The following is a 19,607-nucleotide window of genomic DNA, read 5'->3' as shown; positions in this document are numbered from 1 at the left end:
TGGTCCATGACTTAACTTCTTAAAATTCACCACACAAAGGACCAGGTAATTCACCATCCTCCCGCTTTAGCTTTTTTCAAACTATTTTCGTGGTGGTGGTGGTGGTGGTGGTGGTGGTGGTAGCAGCAGGACACTTTAGCGAAAAAGGAAAAGTAATAGTAGAACTAAAATTATGGAGCAACAACCCTACAAACAGCTCAAAATAACATGAAAGCAGAAAAAGATTATTACCCACATATGATCACATTGTAAATCAAATCATCCATGGAAAATGAGAAAATATAACAAATACAATGAGCATTTCACTTCTTTATAAATGGAGGCGTCTCCTCTGTCATGGAGCGCCATCTCGCCTCAAGGCTTCTTGATTCACACAACCCCAGCAAATAGCTCACACTTGGTTCAATCGAAATGGATTGAATTTTAACAAATTTTTTAGTATTGTCACACATTTCTATTGCGCCCGACTCTATTCCACAACTGTAAGAGCAACAGAGTAGCGCCAGAATGAGCCAACGCACCCATGATCACGAAGACGTGAAATATCTGATGGCTGTGACCAGCGAGGTCGAACCAACCCGGTTTTAGTCTCTCAGGAATCCTGCTAACAAAAAACCAAGTACCTCTAATGTAAGACAGTGCCATGGCCAACTCATAAGCAAGGGTGATTGGGCACTGGGGATTGCTCCAATTCACAATGAAGGCATGGATCGCAGGTACAATACCGAAAAACCTTTATGGACGAGAAGAACATCGCCCGCAATGCCTGGAATTTCCCAGAAGAAAGAGAAGGGGCAAGCAGTGTCACGACAGTGAAAATCCCCATCACTGTTATTCTACCTATCAGTTGCCAATGGGGCTCACACTGGAAAATGTAGTAGATTGGGGGGAAGAATGAGGTGATGATCATGGCCGTGATGCTGACATAGTCCATCCGCAGCAGTTGGATGTTCAAGCAGTGTGAGTGGCATGAGAAAAGGGGTCAAATGCTGCTCGAGAAGAGGCAGAGCATGGATCCGCCAAAGAAGACAGAACGGCCACTGTGTTGCAGCTGAATGGAGTGAACCGATCTTCATTCCTTCTTCTGATATATGATTCAAGTTCACCAAAGAATTTGTACCTTGAAAATTATAGCGTTAGATGCATCTGTAGACTTCAAAAGACAGCATTCCTTTCATAAATCGAATGAAACATCGTTGGCATGCCACTCACCAAAAGCAATTCCTTTGAGTAAGAGATATTAGTCCTGCACAAGTGGATTAGCATATCAGGCCATTACCTAATCTATGAAAATACTAGTCGGAGTCTAATCTTCAGATCATAATTTAAAGAAAATGGTTCAATCCTGTCTGCCAGAGTTTGACCTGCACAAGTGGATTTGCATATCAAGTGAATGGGCAGAGCACAAACTGAATAACTATCTAGCTTGCTTAAGCTGACACTTTCAATATCAATTTGACAACCAGTAAACTACTCTTCATTATAAAAGCTATTACCACTATGACATGGTTCAGAAAATCTCAGCAGCAATGCAATAGTTTATTACAATGTCCACCATGTGTGAACTTTTTCCTGACACACACTGTGCTACTTGCGCAGAAAATGATTATCCATTGACAGTGGACTGAATCCATGTTGTATTAACAGGAATAGAGAGATTTTCAAATGGATTGGATCTTTTATTTCTACTTGAAAAGAACAGAAATCTGTATTAATACTTTGATTCTATCATGGTAACTAATCACAGAGGACCCTCGCTATCCATCTTAATTTTGCACTTGCTTTTTGAACAAAGACTGTCTTGATTGTCAGGCTACCACTGAAACTTAGCAGCAATGAAATTGGCGAGCATGACCCTTGCATATTCCTGTGAAACAAACTTTCGGAGTTTAATTTTTTGTGCCTGCACTAAATTTCACAAACTTGAGTTATTCATCTATGGCACCTGCAATTTCGATACAGCACCATAAGAAAATAAAGGTTAATGGCAATTTTGGTGGCCAGTTGCGAGAAAGATCAGCTCGTGAAAATGGCTGGTTGCTCAGTAACAAGCCACGAATATCACAATACTACATTGACTTGTACATACCAAGAGTGCCTTTCTGCTAATGAACAGGTAGTTAATATCTAGCGAATGTGACTGTGAAATTTGACAATTTTAAGCTGGTTATGGAGGATTTAATCAAAACAAGGTAATTCAAACATCCTCACCAAATGAGCAATTCAGCAAGCTCTCTAGTGAGTTTGAGTCATAACTTGCACCTACAAGCCTCATCTCAGATTACACTTGAGACCGTGAAATCGAGCTATGACAATCAACACAGATCGAACTGCTACTGACAAATTTCTCACTATAAATGTATAGCTATGATTCCCACTCCAACAGAAATTATGTGTTCCATTCGATATGGTCGAGGCTCACCAGAATGTTCACGCAAGTATAGGATTGAATGACACAAAACGCACCTTGAGAATAGGCCGAGAAGATCCGCCACCTGAGGCACGTCCCAATCAAATGCCTGCTCCCCATCACACACAGGACCCAAAAGAGATCAACACAAATCACCAAAAAAAAAAAAAAAAAAAGGAAGATAAAAATGAACTCAAGAAGAAAATATGAACAAAGAAGGCCACGCATGAAAAAAAAGAAGTCGAACTATAAACACATCATTCATCCTCACGTCCAGACGTTGAGCGTCTCGTTGTTCCAATGGAACAAGTTGAGGGCGGCCTCGGCGGGTGGCCTCGGCGAGCGGCCAGCTGGCGCGGGTAGCGGCCGAGGATGAACTCGTTGTCCTTCACGTACTCCGGCAGCTCCCGGAACGACGCCAGAGCGTACCGTGATGCCGACGTTGTCCCTCCGCAGCAACTGGATGTTCAAGCAGTGCGAGTGACATGAGAAGTAGAAGTGTCGGTGAGAATCGATAGCCCATCGTCTTCCCCCATTGCCATCACTCCTGTCTTCCCCTTCTCCATCTCCTCCTCCTCCTGCTCTTTCGCTGGTCGCTTCTTTATCGATTTCTGCTTAATATTTTGGTCTTCTTCCTCTCCTCCTTCGCTCTATCTCGCCGTGGCCTTTTCCCTTTCTGTGGAGAACTCAGAGGAGGCCTTTGCTTTTGTTGGTCGCCCGATCGGAGAAGAAGATGAAGAAATCGTCGAGGCCTTATTTGGCCCAACATTAGCGTCTCATTTGTATCTCTTGATATATCTTTTTCAAGATTAAGTCTTAAGACTTTTTTTATTTTGTGAAAAAGGATTTTTTTTTTTTTGCAAGTTTTATTGGGAATTTATTAAGAGATCAGGTAATAAAAAATTTGAAAGTTTCAACACTAAATCGAAATGTTTTTCGCTAGATTTAACCAAAAAGAAAATCGAGGTTCTTAATTTTTATTATCCAAACAAAACTTAATCCAGTTACTTATATATTTCAAGATAATGTCAGCTATGCTAAAAAAAAATTAATAAGATAGATTTGCTAATTGACGGTGACAATTAAGATTGAACTGCTACCTTAATGACAATCATGAAATATCTAAATAAAATTATGCCATCAAATCAATTGATACCTATATTTTAATAAACCTCCTAGCTATGCTAATTTTTTTTTAATAAGATATATTTGCTAATTGACGGTGATGATTAAGATTTGAACAATGAAAATCACAAAATATATAAATAAAATTATGCCATCATATCAATTGATACCTGTATTTTAATAAATCTCCTATCTTTATAATCAATAAATCTATCAAAATCCAATCAATTTTTTCATTAAAAAAAAAAAAATCTAGGACCCTCTAGCAATGTCTGAGAATTTAGTCTAGTTGTGTTTGGTGAAGTGTGTGGCCTAGAGCCAAAGAGAAAGAAGATATCTATGATGAAGCAGAGATATTCGGATGCACCATAACGGTGGAAGTGGCCTATGAAAGTAGGTCTTCGTGTACTAGTAGAGAGCGTAGAACAAACTAAGTCCAAATCCTCTTCCCACGCATCAAACTTTGTAAATCACTTTCCATTAACTACTCCCTCAGCTCGTCCTGAACTTATACGGGAGTTCTACTTTATTTTTACGAAACCAAATAACTAGCCCTTTATCCAGACTACATTAATAAATAGACAAAAACTATCAAATCTTTGGACTGTAATTTTCAAAAAATGGTTCAATCATGTTTGCCGAAGATAAAGAGTAGACCAAAATGGTAATAGCAAATGGGCAAAGCCTTAATTGAACAACTATCTCACTTGCTTAACTAGATATATTTTGAATTCAATTTTTCACGCAATAAGCGACTCTTCATAATAATAGCCATTTACCACTTTAATTTCATTAAGAAAATCTTAGCAGCAATCAACTTTCAAAGCATCTGTCCATCAGTTTGTGAACTTTTTCTTAATACAAACGGAGCTACGTGCCTTGGAAAATGGGTATTTGTTGACATTGGACTGAATCCATGTTGTACTACTAGAAACAGAGAAGGAGGTTTTCCGACGGATTGGATCTTTAATTTCTATTTTATTTTTGTTAAAAGAAACCTTTCATTTCATCTTCCAACAATTTAATTTCTATTAAAAAAGAAAGGTAATTTCTATTAATGCTTTGACCCACCATGCTATCCAATTATAGATGACCTTCGCTATCCATTCGACCGTCAAGCTACGGCTCCTAAAATTTAGCAGCAATGAAAATGGCAAGCGGGACCCTTGTATACTCTAACGAAATAAATTCTCCGAGTTTAATTTGACATGCCTGCAATTAATGCCACAAACTCAAGTAATTCATTTTGTGGCAACTACTATTTTGATACAACACCAGAAGAATATGAAGTTTTAATCTAGTTTCAAAGTCAGATTCAAAATCTACTTTTAGCTAAAGAAAACTACCTATTAAAAGATTATCACTAAGTAAAACAAAAAAACAAAACAAAAAGAAGGCCTGCATAATTATAGTCCCTAGATATAAATATCCATTTTTCTTATCCTTTTATATTTAATATTAATTTTTTTAAAGCGGAAGAAAATTCAGCACCCACCGTAGCATTGATAGAGTAAGACTAAATTCGAATGTGCCTTTGAAGTCGAGCAAGCAATGTCGTCAGGCCAAAACATCAAAACAAGCGCTCACAAACATTGATCAGTCGAATCTTTTAGCCGAAGTTCACACATCGAAAAGATCGATCAAGCAAGATTTGTCCACCAAACGGCCATGAAGAAGAGATGCAACAAAGTAGTCTTCGACACCTCCAGCATATTTCCATTCCCATTATATCCAAAACATTCGAGTTCCAACATCATTCAACTCCATCCGCACAATCAGAAAAGCTGAGAAATCCCTCAAACCCTAATCAATTCCTATTCAGACAGATCCTCCCTCTTTCAGACACACTAGAATTGTAAAGTAGGGAAGTCATACAAGGCTGGTTAATCATCGACATATGCTCTTTCGGAACAATGAACCAGAAAAGCCAAATTCGAACTCTCTCGAATAATCCAATTCGCATTCACCTTCTCTCTCAGGAAAAAAATCCGGTGTACATAAACTCAAGGCAAGAGCCGAGATCTCAACATGTACAGGAGCAAGCAGACAATCAAAGCTTTGACGCCAATTACAGAATGACTGAGATTGGACTGGCCTCATGCATGACGGTTCTCGACCAGCAAGTAACAAATCAGTAATCATACCTTAGGGTCGAAGCGTCAATTAATAACCATGCAAATCGCACTGGAATACTCTCAGATTGACTAATAATAGAAGCAAATCGATACTGGAAGTCACTTGAGCAAAACATCGACCACCTGATGAACATGAAATTTGAAGTGCTCGGAACCGAACACTCAACAAATCATCGATGAGGCGCGTAGAGTGAGGTATTCATTACAAACATTATCAGAGACAAAATCGACGAATGGGAGGACAGGCATGCACTGAAATATGCTCGGCTAAACCAAAACAGAGCATAGGAGAGGGATACATTGCCAGAGCCGTCACTGGTTGAGAATGATGATCGCCCGAAGGACAAAGATCGTAATGGACAGTAATGCCGAGACCTAGAACCGTCAAAGGGAGGAAGAGACGAAGATCGTGTACTTCGGCAGCGATGGCTCTGAATTAAGGGCGAACAGAACCTCTTCACGATGGTGGAACTGGTGGCGATGAGGGAGCTACCGATGGTTGTGATTGACATGACTGGAGGGAATGAATATGGAGAATCCTCCGAAAACCGACTTTATGAGAGAGAATTTTCTCTCCCGAGCTCCCCTTGTGCCCCCTACTATGTTCTTTGGGTATGTGCTCTCTGTGACGACAGCGTGCGTCGGTGACCCGTGATGGACGGTTGACGGTGGCTACGGATGGCCTGAGGGCTATGGAGAGGGGAATCACCATGAGAAGCTACATAACCCCGAGAGAATCGGACTGGCTTAATGGGCCTGTGGTTTTAATGGGCTTGATCTCTGAGCCGAGGCTTCCTCTGATGATGGGCTTGGTATGGCCTAGGTTGTTATTATGGATCAGGTCTGGGCTGTGCAAATTAGACAAGGCCCTTTCAATTACGACCGAATTGGAACCTTTTTTTTTAATTATTTCCTTTCTTTTTTATTATATGGTTCTTCTAAAACGAAACAAATTTGTTTTTTAAAAGTTAAAAAAAAAAAGAAAAAAAGAAATCCCATGTTGTTTGACAAAGTTGACATTCGGAAGTCACGGGATGTTCAAAAGTGCATTCGATACTATAATTTAAGGTAGAAGAAGATTGACTGCCATACTTGTATAGTATCGATTCACTACACATTTTGTATTTTCGTATTGCTTGGGTGGATGAATGGGAAGAAGTGAAGTTGGTGCTTGCAAGAGAGATTTTTTAGCAATATGATTTGAATGATTATATATTAAAAATAAGATTTGCGGAGCTTTTGTTTTTTGTATTCTTTTATTGCTTATTAGCAATAAACGCCTTTGAGAATGTTTACGTGCCATAGATGTTCCATGTCCAGGCCCTATTTTAAAACTCTCTCAAGTGTTTGTTATAAGAAAAGCTTAACGAATAAGTACTCCAAGAACCATAGCAAGTCCAAGGTGTCGAGGCGGTTCGAGCCTCAACGTAGAGTGCATAAATAATTAAATCTACAGCTAATGGGCTTGAGGAGTGTTCTGAAAACAGCCAAAAGCCTAGGAAAGAAGTGAAGTTTTTTGGGTAAAAAAATAACGGCAGTGGCTTCTTCATTTGAGGTCATTAGGGCCCTTAATAAGCCTTTGACATTGGATTTGTAGGCTTCATAACCCCACTTAAATCGGAATCTATGGCATGTCAAAGCAATCGCCGCTATTGGATTTTTTTTTCTAATTTAAATTATCCAGATTCAATAAAAGTTAGAATTAATATATTGGAAAACCCCAAATTAGTACACATATGACGAATTTGCTAAAAACTAATTTTTTTTTATCATGAAAAACTTCAAACCGGTATATATGTGACAAATGTACTCCAAACGATCATAAAAAAACCTCAAATTGGTACATTTGTGACAAATTTACCCTAAACTAATTTGTTCAACTGCCAAAAATCCTAAAATGGTACATATGTGATAAATATCTCTTCTGTTAAATTGGATTAGTACTACAAAAAAACCACAAAAATTGTACAACTATAATATATGAAGAGCAAAATCCTAAACTAGTACGTTAGTCAACTGTTACGTATCATCAAACTTAGCCGTAAAATTTAATAAAAACTAACAAATGATAAATTTATCGAAAATGTTTCAGTTTGGGGTAAATTTGTCAAAAATGTATCAATTTAGAGTTTTTGGTGGTCAAAACATTAGTTTGGAGTAAATTTATCATGTGTGTATCAGTTTGGGGTTTTTCAAGGTATTAACTCTGAAAATTATTATGAAGGCATCATGTCCTCTCAACTTTCCATGTGCCTAAATCCATCCCATTTGATAAAAAGAGATAAAATTGTCCTTAATCATCTCACTAAAGTTTAAAGTGGTGGACCAAAGTTATTCACTTTCCTCCTTTTTCTTTATTTTTTCTATTTCTATGCTGGAAGAAGTTGCCAAAATTAAGAATATCATGTATATGTTTTCTTAAAAGTTTTAAGTGGGTATTACGAAGAATATTTAAAAAGCACTAAATTTTTCTTTTTAAATTTTTCCACTGTACAAGAGAGAATTTTCTAGAAAGCCTACATCTTTTTCACATTATCGAGCAAATTTATGAATTGATCGTGAAGAAAATACAAATAAAAATTGAACATCAACAACTATTTAAGACAATTAATATTCATAAAGCTTTCGTTTTTATTTTGCATATCATTGCCAAACTCTTTCTCATAAGTTATTTTTAATATTCACACGAGATGATTGGATAAAATAAATAGAAAGAAACTCTCTTAAAGACTGGACGTGATAAGATCACTGTTACATTCCCTAATACGGAAATTTAAAGAATGAAAATTAATAATAAAATACAATTGCATAAATAATTTAAATGATGGTTGAATTTAATTGGTTTTTTATTGACAAAAAGAAGAACAACAACGACAAGAAGACAGAGGAGGAAGTAATTCCACAGCCAATCAAAAGGTCCCAACACTTTACCCAACTTTTTGATTTTGATAATTCAAAAAGCTAAAAAAGAACTTACGACTCTTGTAATAATCGAGCGTGCTTCGATCAAACACGAGAAGCAGTGAAAGCATTGAAAGGCAGAGAATTAGAATGGCATAGTAATAGTATCATGTTTTTTTTTCCCCTGAAAATTGGAGGAAATACATGAATTACGTTAAGCTAAAAAAAAAAATCAAACCAGCGTAGAATTAATATTAAGTTCTTCATCTTCAGTTTAGCTTTAAAAATTATCTCAATAATCGAGCTAGATGAAGCTTTCCCAGCCATGGTTAAGCTCGACGAAACTGGATTGGCTGTGACTGCGAGCTTGAAGAATTTTGGAAGCTAGAGTGCTCATGGCTGAGCTTAACGAAATTTGAGCACAGCTACGGTCCATGGCCAGAAGCTAGACCAATCTCGAGCAGCCATGGCCGCAAGCTCAAATTGTGGACTATGAGCTTAAAGAAGCCTGGAAGATGAAGTGGCAATGGATGCAAGCTGACGAACTTAGAGCAGCAATGGCCCAAATCTTGAGAAGCCAGGAAGATGGTGGTCATGGTCAAGCTTGCAGAAACTCGTGAGGCAAGGTCTTGCCTCTCTCTCTCTCTCTTTTTCCACAAAAGTTTCTAGCTTTTTTATTTATTTTAATGCTTGTATTTTTTTCCTTTACCTATTTTTCTTTTTTTTTTTTCCTTTTAAATAATCTTGTTATTCTTTTTTCTTTTAAAATTCGAAATTTTTTTTCATGATGTGGTGCTTGGTGGACACTGCATTTTCTTAGGAAAGTAATTGAAAAAAATCACATCGGTATTTTTCACTAGTGAAATGAGATAGAGTTAACTAAGGGATTTAACTGCACCAATTTAACAAATTTTAAGACTTGATTGTATTTTTTGAAAGTATAGAACTTAATTGTACTTTTGCAATAAATTCAAGACTCTAAGTGCACTTATTTCTATTTATAAATTAGATTTCCAATTACTTTTCACACGGATTTGGAACATGTAAAAAATCAATGCCTTTCAACCGATGAAAATACTGACAAAAAAAAACTGATAAAACAAGTGACTACATAATGTAACATATCACATCCATTGAGTACAAGTGATCTGCGGACCACACAATAAACTAAATAGATTTCTACATACGCTCTTGCATCCACCATTATTATTGAACATTCAATTTCCATGAAGAACTTGATTGGTTTTATTCAGCGGTGGTGCCCGCCTTTCTCTCCATCATTTCCATATCTTCAATTCTCAACTAACTTGAAGAATGGTTTGCATACTTGGAAAATTGTCATGACAAGATTTAATGATTGTGTGGGAGTAAAAGATGTGTCGTGTCTTTGACTTGAAGAGGTCCCTAGCGGAAAATTAAGTGTCCTCCATTAGCATTGAACGTGTGCGTGTGGATTGGGGCAGTGTTTTCTGGGTCATGACAAGATTTAATGACTGCGTGGGAGTAAAAGATGTGTCGTGTCTTTGACTTGAAGAGGTCCCTAGCGGAAAATTAAGTGTCCTCCATTAGCATTGAACGTGTGCGTGTGGATTGGGGTAGTGTCAATGTTGGAGGGAAGTGGAAGTTGTTTAAAAAGATTCTTATAACACTACCAAAATATCCGTGAATCGCACGAGTTGAAGCATATATATATTGGCTTTTTCATTTGTTTCAATGCTTGTACTTTTTCCTTTATCCTATTTTATTATTTTTTAAATCTTGTTATCCCTTTTTTTTTTAAGTTTTTAATTTTTTTTCCTAATGTGGCATTTGATGGACGTCATGTTTTCTTAGAGAAATAATAGAAAAAATGTCAAGTCAGTATCTTTCGTTAGTGAAATGAGATGGACTAAACTGAGGGATTTGATTACACCAATGCAATAAATTTTAAGATTTGATTGTATTTTTTTTTTTTAAATTTTAAAAACTCAATTGCACTTTTACAACAAGTTTAAGACTCTTCGTGTACTTACTCCTATTTGTGGATTAGATTTCCAATAACTTTTGCACATGGATCCATAACATACAAAATCAATGCCTTCCAATTGATGAAACAAATGGTTCAATATAGAACCCGCACAATGTAACAGCTCACATCCATTGAGCACAAGTGATCCGCACCCCATGCAACAAACTACATAGATTTTCACATGTGCTATTGCATCCACCGTTATTATTGGACATTCAATTTCCACAAAGAACTTGATTGGTTTTATGTCAAAGTGGTCGAATCAAGTGTGGTGCCTGCCTTCTTCTCTATCATTTCCATGTCCTTAATTATCGGCTAACTTGAATGGTTTGCATATTTGGAAAATTTCTGCGTCATGACAAGATTTAGTGACCGCGTGGGAGGATACGACATGTCGCGTCTTTGACTTGATGAGGTTCCCAGCAGGAAATTAAAGTGTCCTCCATTAGTACCGAACATGTGCTTGTGGACTTGGGTGGCGTCGATGTTGGAGGGAAGTGGAAGTTGAAGTAAAAGTCCTTTAAAAAGATTCTTATAACACCAACAAAATATCTGTGTATCGCACAAGTTAAAGTCTATATATATATATATTATTGTAAATAGTGATAGTTAACCGATTCTTTATTAATTGGTACTTTAAGTGAAATATAAGATATATTGAATGTTTATCGGTATTGTGTGGATCAGCATTATCAAATTGAACGAAGTTGTCTTATCATTTATTCAATGAGTCCACACAAATACCAATTTATGTGATATTTCTTGGCAAGACAACACCTATACTAAAACTTAATAACATCAAATCTTAGTTCTTTATCTCATTTTCTTGAGAAACGATACTTGGAACGGTTTTTTCCCTTTATAACTTCAGTGACTCACTGATAACTTATATTTTTTTTTTTTTTTTTTTTCAGTCCATTTGCTAATACTATTTTTTTTTATCAATTTATAATATTCGTCTTATAATATTCACCTTTCTCTTTAGGACAAAACTCGAGCAGCTACTACCCGTGGCTAGAAAGCTCAATGAAGCCTGGAAGCTGAAGTGGCAATGGCTGCAAGCTCGACGAAATTAGAGCAGCAACGGCCAAAATCTTGAAAAGCCTGCTGGTGGTCATGACCAAGCTTGATGAAACTCGCAAGGCAAGGTTTTGCCTTTGCCTTGGTGGACGCCACGAAATTAGAGTAGCACTCCTTTTTCTTTTTAAATTTTTAAATTTTTTTCTTTATGTGGTGCTTGGTGGACGCCAAATTTCCTTAATAAAGTAATAGAAAAAAATGTCGTGAGAGCATTTTTCGTAAATAAAATAGGACGTAATTAACTTAGATTTTTTGTTACACCAATTCAACAAATTTCAAGATTTTGTTGTATTTTTTCGAAAGTTTAAGGATTCAATTAAAATTTTACAATAAGTTTTAAACTCTTAGTGCACTTATTCCTTTTTGTGGATTAGATTTCCAATAACTTTTGCACATTGAACCAAATATCAAATCAATGCATTCTAACTGATAAAATAAGTTATTCAGCATAAAACCCACGTGATGTAACTGATCACATCCATTGAGCGTAAGTGATCCGCGGACCACGCAATAAACTAAATAGATTTCCACATATGCTCTTGCATCCACCGTTATTATTGAACATTCAATTTCCACAAAGAACTTGATTGGTTTTGGTGCCTGCCTTCTTCTCTATCATTTCCATGTCTTCAATTCACAACTAACTTGAAAAATGGTTTGCATAGCTTTACTTGGAAAATTTCTGGGTCATGACAAACTTAATGATCGTGTGGGAGGAAAAGATGAATCGCATCTTTGACTTGAAGAGGCCCCTAGCAGAAAATTAAGCCCTTCATAAGTATTGAACATGTGCGTGTGGACCTGGGTGGTGTCGATGTTGGAGGACAATGGAAGTTGAAGTAGAAGTTGTTTAAAAGGATTCTTATAACACTAACACGTAAACCGCACGAATTGAAGCCTATATTTATATTTTATCTTTTTTATTTATTTTAATGATTGTACTTTTTTTCCTTTATCCTATTCTTATTTTTTTTTTAAATCTTCTTATCACTTTTTCCTTTTCAAATTTCAAATTTTTTTTCCAAATGTGACGCTTGGTGAACATCACGTTTTCTTAGGAAAGTAATAGAAAAAAAAAGTAGGTCGACATTGGAGATGGATTGAATTGAAGGATTTGATTATACCAATTTAATAAATTTTAAGACATGATTGCATTTTTTTTTTTTTTTTTTTAAATTTGAAGACTCAATTGTACTTTAACAACCCGTTTAAAACTCTTAGTTCACTTATTCCTATTTTTGAATTAGATTTTGAATAACTTTTGCACATGGATCCAAAACATACAAAATCAATACTTTCCAATTAATGAAATAATTGATTCAATATAGGACCTACACAATATAACGGATCACATCCATTGAGCGTAAGTGATCCGCCCCACACGATAAATTAAATAGATTTCCATATGCGCTCTTGCGTCCACCGTCATTATTGAACATTCAATTTCCGCCAAGGACTTCATTGGTTTTATAGCTGTGGTGCGCGCCTTCTTCTCTTTCATTTCCATGTCCTCAATTCTCATCTAAATTGAAGAATGGTTTGCATACTTTGAAAATTTCTGGGTCACGACAAGATTTAATGACGTGTGGGAGTGTAAAGATGTGTCGCATCTTTGACTTGAAGAGATCCCTGGCGGAAAATTGAAGTGTCCTCCAGTAGTACCAAACATGTGCTTGTAGATATGGGCGGTGTCGATGTTGGAGGGAAGTGAAAGCTAAAGTGGAAGTTGTTTAAAAAGATTCTTATAACACTAACAAAATATCAGTGTATAGCACGAAGTTAAAGCCTATATTTTTTATATTATTTTAAATAGTGATAGTTTACCCATTTTTTGTTCATAGATACTGTAAGTGAAATATAAGATATTCTGCATGTTGGTCGGTATTGTGTGGACTAGCATTATCAATTGAACGAAGTTATCTTGTTATTTCTCTAACGAGTCCACACAAATACCAATTTATGTAAAAAAAAAAAAAAATCACAAAACAACACCTACACTTACACTAAAACTTAATAGCATCAACTCTTAGTTATTTATCTTATTTTTCATGAAAAAACGAAACTTGGGAACGTATTTTCCCTTCATAACTTCATAAAATCACTGGTAACAATTTTTTTTTTTTTTTTTTGTGGATTTGCCAATAATAATTCTTTTGCACTAAATCTTTCTCTTTAGGAGAAGTTCTAAGTCCTATGGAATTGGCCTCAATAGATTTGACCTTGCTCATTGCTATTTCGTGCAGTTGGCCCAACCGTAATAATCAATGAAAAGGGTAATTCTTGTAAAGTGGCAGAAGGAAATTGAGCCGAAGAGCAGTCAAGGGATGATGCTCTAAATTTCAACATGATGTCGACTATGAGATGATAACGAGTTTTTCATAGACTGTTAATCAATTTTGCATTGATACTTCAAGTTAAATATAAGATATATCGATTGTTGACCTGTATTGTCTTGATCACTTTATCAAATTGCTCAAAGTTGCCTTATTTTTTGTTCAATGAGTCCAAACAAAAACTGATTCATTTGATATTTCTTGGCACAACATCACTTGCACTAAAAATTAACAATATCAAACCTTAGAAATTAACAATTTCTTGATCCTTACCTCATGTAAGGGCCGCCCTCGCTGGCTTGGGGCGAGGGACACCGGTGCCTAGGCCGACAAGGACGGCCCTCATTGGATCGTCCACCGGCCACCAACCGTTAATGGTTGGCAAAGAGAAAAAAAAATCAAAAAAGAAAAGGAAAGGAAAAAAATTCAGTAAATTAAAAAAATTGTAAAAATATTTCACGTTACCACCAACGGTCCTACGTAGGATGACCGATGCTGACTAGACTACTACGTCAGCTATTTCTTGCAAAAATTGTCCCTAAAGACTAAATTGGGAAAAATTTGTCTAGAATGACTTTTTGGATAATTTTCCTAGATTTAAAAGCAACTTTTGCCTATGGATCCGGAACATATAAAATCAATGCATTCTGATTAGTAAATCAGGTGGGACTACACAGGTCTCGCCTGGAATATGAGGGAATACAATAAACAGAATAAATTTCCACAGATGTTAAGCTGGATTTGGGCCATCCAATCTCGTGGAATCCACTATCTTTAGTAGTCTCGATTCAATTTGGTATATATATATATATATATATATATATATATATTTTGTGGACTATGAGAAACTACTATATGACGGTAGTGTGTGTGTGTGTGTATATATATATACACACACACTACCCTCATATAGTAGTTTCTCATAGTCCACAAAATACCATATATATAAGTGGACTCGTGAGGTGTCCATATTGGAGGGAACTGGAAACTGAAGGGGTGCTTGGAAGAAAGATGCCTTGCTTAAGATTAAATCTGCCTTCTGTCGTGGCATGGTGTTTAAAAATATTTTCATCAAATACTAGCAAGTATTCGAGCGATGCCCAAATTTAAGACTATACTCTTTTATATTAGTCTATAAAATGATAATTAATTTATTTTGGGTTTATTGATACTACAATTAAATATGAGATATACTGAACGTTGATCTGTACTGTCTTAATCGCTTTATTAAATTTGATGGAAATTGTGTCTTTTTGTTCCCTCAATAAGTCCAAATAAGTACCCATTTATTCGATAGGTCTTAGATAAATAACACTTACTGAAAATTAACAACATCATCTATCTCATTTTTTTTTTTTTTTGTGAAGCAATATTAGGGCACATGTTTTTCTGTCATAGCTTTGGTGAAATCAAATCGTAACTTTTTTCTTTTCTGATTTGCTAATAATAATTTTTTGTCATTTTATAATCTTCATCTCTCCTCTTTTGGAGAAGTCCTGGGTCAAGTCAACGGCAATGATCACGTGTTCGGAGGAGTTGGCCCCAGCAGACTTGACTTTGCCCATGGTTGTTTCGTGGTGTTGGCCCAACCGTGACCATCACTCTAAAGGGAAAGACATTGCACATATAAATTAAGGAGATGACCCTCGTAAGTTTGCACATGGTGAAGCAGAAGAAACTGATAACACACAAAACACCATTATAAACATGAAGTGTCTTTTATTGGGTATGTGGACTTGGGTGTCCTTAGTTTTGATGGGAAGTGGAAGGAGCATGGGGTGCTTGGAAGAAGAGAGGAATGCACTACTTAACATTGAGGCTGCCTTCCTCCCACCCAATGGGTCTTCTTTCCAGCCGTGGGATGATAGCGATGGTGATTGTTGCGGTTGGGTTTCTGTGGAGTGTGATAACACTTCACGGGTGACTGGACTATATCTGTCTAGTACAAGCATTTGGGATTGGGAAGGGATGGGCCAGGCAAGCGAAGTGCGTTCGCCTTGGGTTATTGACGCCTCTTTATTCCTTCCTCTGGAGGAACTTCAAGAGTTGGATTTAAGTGGGAATTATCTATCAGGTGAATCTCTCTCTCTCTCTCTCTCTCTCTCTCTTCTCTCTCTTTCTCTCTCTCTCTATTATGTTTATAAGTAATTGTTTAGTTTGTGAAAAATGAAAAAATGTCATACCATGGTGTCATGAAGTATAAAAGTATGGTTCTAGGTAGGTCCTTAAAAGGTCTACAAGAAATAGGGGAAGAACCCCTCTGCAATGGGAGTCCCCATGCCCCGTTGCAAAATGATGGGACCTAATCTATGGTGGAGTAGGTCAGCTGATTGTCACTAGCATCTCTTTGAGGTGTTCCCCGGCATAAAACGGAGGAGATAGAGGTAGCTCCCACGCCTCAAAAAACATAGTGGCTGGGGACCTCCCTATAAGAATATATCTAAGTAGGTCCTTAAAAGGCTTAAGGGAAGAAACAAGGGGAAGAACCCCCTAGGAGTGGGACTCCCTGCTATCTCCCGTATTCCCTCCTGGATGGGGAAGAAAAGTATCCATCTAGGAACAAATTGGGCCTCTGGTGGGAAAGGTAGACTCCACGTCACCTTTTAGGAGGTGGTTACCGCGAGTAGGATGGTATAGTAGCATTCCACCGTTGGGGTGAAGAGGTGGAACTCGAAAGGGTTCCTACTTAGTTAACCTATGCTTCGACAGTGTTTTATAACCACCGTGTCGATTCAATTCCTTGGTTAAAAGAAAAAATGTCATACTATGGTGCTATAAAGTATAAAAGTGAATTGAGTGAACTAATGACAAACACATGATCGCACAAATGATACAATTCTTAAAGTAGTTGATTGCTCATATCATAAACTAATTATGAGACTCGGCTCCATGATAATGATAAGTATGAAGAGCAAAAATAGAATTAGCTCAATGAACAATGATTTACCAAATTCCGACCTTTATCTTTTTCTAATAAAAGGTAGAGTTGTTTGAATTTTTCACCCCAACAATTTTGCTCTTGTTTGTAAGTGGACCAGAATTTGCTTAATATTTTTATTTGTGTCTCCTTCTTAAGATTCAAAATAAAATAAAAAATAAGTTTATCATTCTACGTATCAATATTTACATTTTTAGAAAGGTTTTGAGTGTTTATAATAAATAAAAATCCAAGTGGTAGAGCCATACTATTTACAAAAGAAAAAAAGAGTTGAAATTAAAATTCCGAAAGGTAGATTGGCAGAGAGGATTAATTTAGAGGGAAGAGAAAAGATTTAAAGGTAGTGTAGTGGTTGGATAGAGGGAAAGAAATGGAGCGGAATAAAAAAGATTAGAACATATAAGGATGAATAATGTACAGCTATCCGTTCTTTACATTCCTCATAAAAGGGATTTGGAGGGATTGAGGGCATTGTTACTTTTTATTAAAAAAAAATTATTTTCTTTGCATTTCTTTTTTTCTATTTTGGTTACATCTTCCAACATCGATATTTATATGGATGTATGGACTCATGCCTAGTCGGAGAAGGCAAATGGCTCCAAAGTCCCAAGCCACTCTACCCATCATGCATCCAGACATGCAAGAAAATCAGAAAACCCCTTATGAGAGCTCTCCGGGTCAACCTTTAGTCTATTTAGATAAGAAAAGTCACATTTAGGTACGTGTGTTTCAGGGAAAGTATTTTTCAAAAATTAATTTTTTGAACTGGTCAACGAAAATATTTATGTATAAATTTAAGAAAGTGAATTTTCAAATCTAAAAAGATAAAAAAAAATTTCCAAAATTACTCCTCTCAATTTTTTAATATATTTTTTTTTTTTTTTATTTTCTTTTTCCTTTATGCTACTCCGGTGCTGGCGACAAACACGGCTCGACCTCACTGAGATTGGGCAAGCTTGAGCTCGCTAGTCATTGACTGAGGTCGTTGAGGTGGAACCTCGCCAACTTGTGCCCTTGGGCTAGTTTCAAGGCTCTAGGACTAGTGAAGGGAGAAGGAAATGAAAAAAAAAAAATAAAAAAATATTTAAAATTCAAAAAAATTGCTTAAAATGAAGTCATGAAATTAAAATCATTTTTCAAATGCGATCCAAACACCAAAACGTTTTTGGTCACATATCACCAAATAAAGGAAAACTAAATATTTTTCCTAAAAACTAGAAAAATGTTTTCTTTTATGTGAAATTTTTCTCGAAACAAATACATGTAATGTCAAGGAAATAAGGCAAGCTTAAAAAAAAAAAAAAAAATAGATTACACATGGATCGATGTGATCTATATATTTACAAATCATACCCACATTCAAAGGAGAAAATATTGTGTGGACCAACCTCTCCACGTCACTACGGGGCCAGCCCAATCAATGATCAAAATGTGGCGTCTAGGACCCATTGTCTCTCCCTCTTCAGTGACGCCCTTGCATTATCAATCTCTTCAATTGTATGACACTCTTTCTCCTCTCTTCTACGCCATTCTAAAGAAAGATTGAAGCCTAATTTTTTTTCAAGATACTCTTCGCTCCCAAAAGCCTCCATCTATTGCATCCTCAACTCAAAACCACCACCTCCACCTATGACACTCTCCCTCCTCTCCAGTCATCCGTTTATCACCACCTCGCCCCCTTCCACCACCAAAGCTAATCATCCTCACTTCCATTGAGCTACAGCTCGTCCTTATCGTCATCTACCTTGAGCTCAGCTGGCGCCCTGGAACCTCAGATTTTGGATTAAGCTCAAGTGAGCCCTAGACCTCATATCTCAATTGATTCAAGGTCGAGCAGGGAATATAGCAGCCACATCTGGATTTTTGGAGGTCAACTGCCATTGTCAACCCCTAGTGGACGAGTTCTCGTGGCATGGAGGCGACGGTAAAGAGAGACATGGGGGTTGGGGCGGAGGCGGAGTCGTCCAAGGCTGAGTGAAAGGGAGAATGAAGAAAGGAGGTAAAAAAAATAAAAAAGAACAAGTAGAGAAAGAAATTAATGAAGAGAGAGGACCCACGAGGATAAGAGAAGAGAGAGAAAGTGGGACCTAACTAGGTCGATGTTTGAGTGGGCTTGGACGTGGAGGGTCGGCCTACACAATAAAGTGGGGTCCAATTTTTCTACTCCCTTGGTGTATCCAAATCTAAAAAGCCGAAAACAGAGCCGAAGCATTCGGGATGAAGTACTCCCAAATGAGTAAACAAGCTCTCTTCCCAAATTTTCATCACCACTAGGAACACGTGTCGTCATCGTTGCCTGTAGTTGCTTGCCCCGCCACACTTTGTCGAGATAGCCTTGCCTCCATTTGAGCCATACAATGTCAGCGACGACTTAGCACTTGGCCTTTGAACTCAACAAGGCCACCCAAGCGCCCTCCTTGCACCCAATCCCCACCTTCTCTCTTGCACTTTCTCGCCATTGCAACAACACTTGTGCTAGGGATCAACGGTGATTGTCGAACAAAAGAGCCAATTGCGGCTATAGCTAGCCCCTTTTGACCTTAGATCAACCCAAATCCTAGGTCGAGTCGAGGCTTAAACACTAGATCTATAGCTTGGTCGACCTTAGATCTGGAATGTGAGGCTCGATTGTGGCAGCGGACTTCGAGCTTGAAGACACCAAGGATAAACAATGATG

At 37.1% G+C, this 19,607-nt stretch overlaps 1 pseudogene; it reads right to left on the bottom strand.

Moving 5' to 3' along the window:
• Positions 1-282: 282 nt before the first annotated feature.
• Positions 283-2,797, bottom strand: LOC120289537 (annotated as a pseudogene).
• Between the last annotated feature and the right edge of the window lie 16,810 nt (positions 2,798-19,607).

This window comes from Eucalyptus grandis, chromosome 11, assembly GCF_016545825.1.
Source record: "Eucalyptus grandis isolate ANBG69807.140 chromosome 11, ASM1654582v1, whole genome shotgun sequence".
In the NCBI taxonomy this organism is placed as follows: domain Eukaryota; kingdom Viridiplantae; phylum Streptophyta; class Magnoliopsida; order Myrtales; family Myrtaceae; genus Eucalyptus; species Eucalyptus grandis.
The sequence above is the reverse complement of the archived record's forward strand: the minus strand, read 5'-3'. Positions and strand labels throughout refer to the sequence as shown.